The sequence below is a fragment of the Manis pentadactyla genome, chromosome 10, assembly GCF_030020395.1.
Source record: "Manis pentadactyla isolate mManPen7 chromosome 10, mManPen7.hap1, whole genome shotgun sequence".
NCBI lineage: Eukaryota > Metazoa > Chordata > Mammalia > Pholidota > Manidae > Manis > Manis pentadactyla.
The window spans coordinates 96,677,018-96,682,733 of record NC_080028.1 but is presented as its reverse complement, the minus strand read 5'-3'; positions in this window follow the sequence as shown (position 1 = coordinate 96,682,733).

Sequence of the window (5,716 nt, the reverse complement as noted above, 5' to 3'; positions counted from 1 at the left end):
GGGTGGGAAAAAAGAAAGGGGGCATTACGATTAACATGTATAGTGTGTGGGGGGGCATGGGGAGGGCTGTGCAACACAGAGAAGACAAGTAGTGATTTTACAGCATCTTACTACACTGATGGATAGTGACTGTGAATGGGTATATGGGGGGGACTTGGTGAGGGGGGGAGCCTAGTGAACATAATGTCCTTCATGCAATTGTAGATTAATGATACCAAAATAAAATAAAATTAAAAAAAGAGTGAGCTTCTGCAAAACTGAAGAACAAAATAGCAGCAGACTCAGAGACTCCAAGAAGGAACTAGTGGTTTACAAAGGGGAGGTGTGTGGGAGGGCGGGTGAGGAGGGAGGGAGAAGGGGATTGAGGGGTATTATGTTTAGTACACGTGGTGTGGGGGATCACGGGGAAAACAGTCTAGTACAGAGAAGGCACATAGTGGATCTGTGACATCTTACTACACTGACAGACAGTGACTGCATTGGGGTATGGGTGGGGACTTGATAATATGGGTACATATAGTAACCACATTGTTTTTTCATGTGAAACCTTCATAAGAGTGTATATCAATCTTTTTTTTTTTAAGTGAGCTTCTGGTCTGCTATTTCTTTTCCCTCTGCTGTGAGACTCAGAAAATCTCCAAGAAGATCGTTCTATCAGTTTGTGTTCCAGAGTGAAGACATGGACATGCAGGATGAGTAAGAAAGACACTGTGTTTGTTGTCCCTGAGAGTTTTTAGGTTATATTAATTGTTTTGATTATATGGTATACCCTAGCTCATCCAAGATGTTTTCTGAGCACTTTTAAGGAAACTTCTCAAATGTGCATCTGTTTGTTTCATTTTGTATTGTTTTAAATAATAAAGGAATATATATTTCCCAGTTACAGTATCAATATGTACCCCATCATGATCACAGCAGCCAGCTTTATGTCCTATGAGTTAAAGTTAAAAATATAAACTATATATATCAGTTAAACTGAAAAATTCTAATAAGCATGATTAAATTAACAAGACATCATTCTGTCATGTGCTGTGTAGATACCCACAATACTACTACCATTCATACAAGACTCAAAAAGATAGTCAGTAAGCTATGACTGACAGCACTTCCTAGCTTGAATCTAAAAACTGCAGGCAGAGAACACACAATTTACTCAAAAATGGTCCAGGAGTGGTTGTCACAGTATTATCACAGAAAGCAGACTGTATTGCTAATCAATTTCTTTACATCCTGTTGGTTCTGTTCTCTAGAGAACTCTGACTACTACAATGTCCCTGTACTCAGTCACAAAGCCATGGAGTATCTAAAATATTTGGGAGGTGGAAAGAAGCACAGATTACTTCAAGGCTGTCTTTTATACTGTTCATTATCTCTGAAATCCAGAAATTACATGTTCATATCCCTGAAATACCTTATAGTTGCTGTTGGCCAGGTGCCACTGGGAGTAGTCATCATGTCTGTATCAGTACAGAAGCACACCAGAATGGTGTCAACAGCTCAGAAGAAAATCCCGGAGATAATAGTGGAACATACTTAAGAATTGCCATATTACCAATACTCTTGGTGGCAAGGAAAATGAATGGTGGTTGGAAAAACATGGGCGCAGACAACAGTGAGTGCAAAAATAGAATAGAATTCTGAATGTGAAGAGTTCAATCATGACTTAACCATTTTATTTTCTTTTTTATGTGGGTACAAGTCATCATTTAAAAGTGTATGATTAAGATTATGCCTAAATAAACAACAAATATTGGCAAGGATGTGGAGAAAGGGGAACCCTCCTACACTGCTGGTGGGAATGTAAATTAGCTCAACTGTTGTGGAAAGCAGTATGAAGGTTCCTCAAAAAACTAAAAATAGAAATATCACTTGACCCAGGAATTCCACTCCTAGGAATTTACCCTAAGAATGCAGGAGCCCAGTTTTAAAAAGACCTGTGCACCCCTATGTTTATTGCAGCACTATTTACAATACCCAAGAAATGGAAGCAACCTAAGTGTCCATCAGTAGATGAATGGAAAAAGAAGATGTGGTACATATACACAATGGAATATTATTCAGCCATAAGAAGAAAACAAATGCTGCCATTTGCAACAACATGGATGGAGCCAGAGGGTATTATCCTCAGTGAAATAAGCCAGGCAGAGAAAGACAAGTACCAAATGATTTTACTCATCTGTGGAGTATAAGAACAAAGCAAAAACTGAACAAACAAAACAGCAGCAGACTCACAGAACCCAACAATGGACTAACGGTTACCAATGGACTAACGGGACTGGGGAGGATGGGTGGGAAGGGAGGGATATGGGGGAAAAAGGGGCATTACAATTAGCACACATAATGTAGGAGGGGCCATGGGGAAGGCAGTATAACAGAGAAGACACGTAGTGATTCTACAGCATCTTACTACGCTGATGGACAGTGACTGTAACGGCGTATATGGTGGGGACCTGATAATGGTGGGAGTCTAGTAACCATAATGTTGCTCATGTGATTGTACATTAATGATACCAAAAAATAAAATAAAATACAAAGAAATAAAAATAAAAACAATGTGGGAGGCTCAACTCTGGACATATTTAAAGTCACAGAGGCCGCTCAGTCAGACAGGTGTCCCAGACGGGCACTCCTCCGTGTGCGGTCCCAGGACCCAGCACTAGCCCCCCGGGACGCTTGTCAGGACGTCTGGGGTGAGTCTGTGTGCACAAGTCACCTTCCCTGCTAACATCACTCCATCCTGGAAACAAGAAAGGGACTTGCCAGAGGCTCCCAGACAGTGGGTAGTGGGGATGAGGTCTGCCCATCTGTCCTTAAGCCTGGTCCTTTCCTACCGACAAGTGGCTGGAGGATTGTCCTCCTCACGCTTGCTGGGATGCAGAGAACAGAAGGACCAGCCCATCGAATCTGCAGCTGATGCACAGCCAGGGTGACCAACCCACCTGGTTTGCCTGGAACGCTCTTGGGTTTAGTAAATGAAGTCCCCTGTCCTGGGAGACCCTCTAGTTCCAGGCAAACCAGGATGGTTGGTCTCCCCACAACACAGGGAAATTCATTCTGAGGTGCCTTCCAGCTCTAACAGTTCATGGCCCAAAAGCACATGGCATACCCCATCTGGGAGGCTCAGGAAAGGGGGTGGGGGGAGAAGGATGCCTGAGGAAGGTGGCAGGAGGGGGCACTGAAGATCTGCCCCCCCACCCAGCATGTCACATTAGCCATCCTGGAAGACAGACCCAAACTCAGTGGTGACACGTAAAAGGGAAAGTGGCACCCAACAGAACAAATGGAATGGTTAACCCTAGGTGGGGTCAATTTGGGAAGGCTGGTTCCAGGTTCAGGCTGATTTTTCAAAACAGGCATAATATACACTAGTAAAATTCACTCTCTTTGGTGTATATAGCTCCATGAGTTTTTACAAATGCAAACTCACATAACTGCCACCGCCATGAAGACACAAATCTATCAACACCCTAAATTCCCCCATACCCCTCATCAACCCACCCACCTGCCCCACACCACCCCCTATCTGCTTCTGTCCCTAGTTGTACATTTTCCAAAAATGTCATATAAATGTAATCGGATAGGATGTGACCTTCTGGGTCTGCCACCTCTCACTCAGCTTATTGCTTTTGTGATTCATCCATATTGTTCTATACTGAGTTTGTTTGTTTTCATTGTTGACTAGCATTCCACAGAATGGATGTACCACATTTGTTTATCCATACCATGGTTGGACATTTAGCATATTGGATTTTGCCTTCATGCTATGCCTCATGGTCACAAGGTGGCTATATTCCCTCCAGCTCTTACACACACGGTCCAAAGGGCATTAACTACCATTTTGGGCAATTACGAATAAGGCCACTATAGATATTTCTCTTCAGGTTTTTGTTTTGTTTTGTTTTGTTATCATTAATCTACAATTACATGAAGAACATCATGTTTACTAGGCTCGCCCCTTCACCAAGTCCCCCACACAAACCTCATCACAGTCACTGTCCATCAGTGTAGTAAGATGCTGTAGAATCACTACTTGTCTTCACTGTGTTGCACAGCCCTCCCAATGCCCCCCCCACGTGCTAATTATACACGCTAATCATAATACCCCCTTCCCCCCCCATCCCTCCCTTTCCACCCATCCTTGCCAGTCCCTTTCCCTTTGGTAACTGTTAGTCCACTGTTGGGTTCTGTGATTCTGCTGCGGTTTTGTTCCTTCAGTTTTTCTTTATTCTTATACTCCACATATGAGTGAAATCATTTGATACTTGTCTTTCTCCACCTGGCTTATTTCACTGAGCATAATACCCTCTAGCTCCATCCATGTTGTTGCAAATGTTGCATTTGTTTTCTTCTTATGGATGAATAATATTCCATTGTGTATATGTACCACATCTTCTTTATCCATTCATCTACTGATGGACACTTAGGTTGCTTCCATTTCTTGGCTATTGTAAATAGTGCAGCGATAAACATAGGGGTGCATCTGTCTTTTTCAAACTCGGCTGCTGCATTCTTAGGGTAAATTCCTAGAAGCGGAATTCCTGGGTCAAATGGTATGTCTATTTTGAGCATTTTGAGGAACCTCCATACTGCTTTCCACAATGGTTGAACTAATTTACATTCCCACCAGCAGTGTGGGAGGGTTCCCCTTTCTCCACAACCTCGCCAACATTTGTTGTTGTTTGTCTTTTGGATGGTAGCCATCCTTACTGGTGTGAGGTGATATCTCATTGTGGTTTTAATTTACATTCCTCTGATGACAAGCGATGTGGAGCATCTTTTCATGTGTCTGTTGGCCATCTGAATTTCTTCTTTAGAGAACTGTCTATTCAGCTCCTCTGCCCATTTTTTAATTGGATTATTTGCTTTTTGTTTGTTGAGGTGTGTGAGCTCTTTATATATTTTGGATGTCAACCCTTTATCGGATCTGTCATTTTTTAATATATTCTCCCATACTGTAGGATACCTTTTTGTTCTATTGATGGTGTCCTTTGCTGTACAGAAGCTTTTCAGCTTGATATAGTCCCACTTGTTCATTTTTGCGATTGTTTCCCTTGCCCGGGGAAATATGTTCAAGAAGAGGTCACTCATGTTTATGTCTAAGAGATTTTTGCCTATGTTTTTTTCTAAGAGTTTTATGGTTTCATGACTTACATTCAAGTCTTTGATTCATTTCGAATTTACTTTTGTGTATGGGTTAGACAGTGATCCAGTTTCATTCTCTTACATGTAGCTGTCCAGTTTTGCCAGCACCATCGTTGAAGAGACTGTCATTTCCCCATTGTATGTCCATGGCTCCTTTATCATATATTAATTGACCATATATGTTTGGGTTAATGTCTGGAGTCTCTATTCTGTTCCACTGGTCTGTGGCTCTGTTCTTGTGCCAGTACCAAATTGTCTTAATTGCTGTGGCTTTGTAGTAGAGCCTGAAGTTGGGGAGCGAGATCCCCCCCCACTTTATTCTTCCTTCTCAGGATTGCTTTGGCTATTCAGGGTCTTTGGTGTTTCCATATGAGTTTTTGAACTATTTGTTCCAGTTCGTTGAAGAATGTTGTTGGTAATTTGATAGGAATTGCATCAAATCTGTATATTGCTTTGGGCAGGATGGCCATTTTGATGATATTAATTATTCCTAGCCAAGAGCATGGGATTTCTCTTCAGGTTTTTATGTGAGCCTGTTCTCATTTCTCCTGGGTAAATACTTAGCAATGGATTT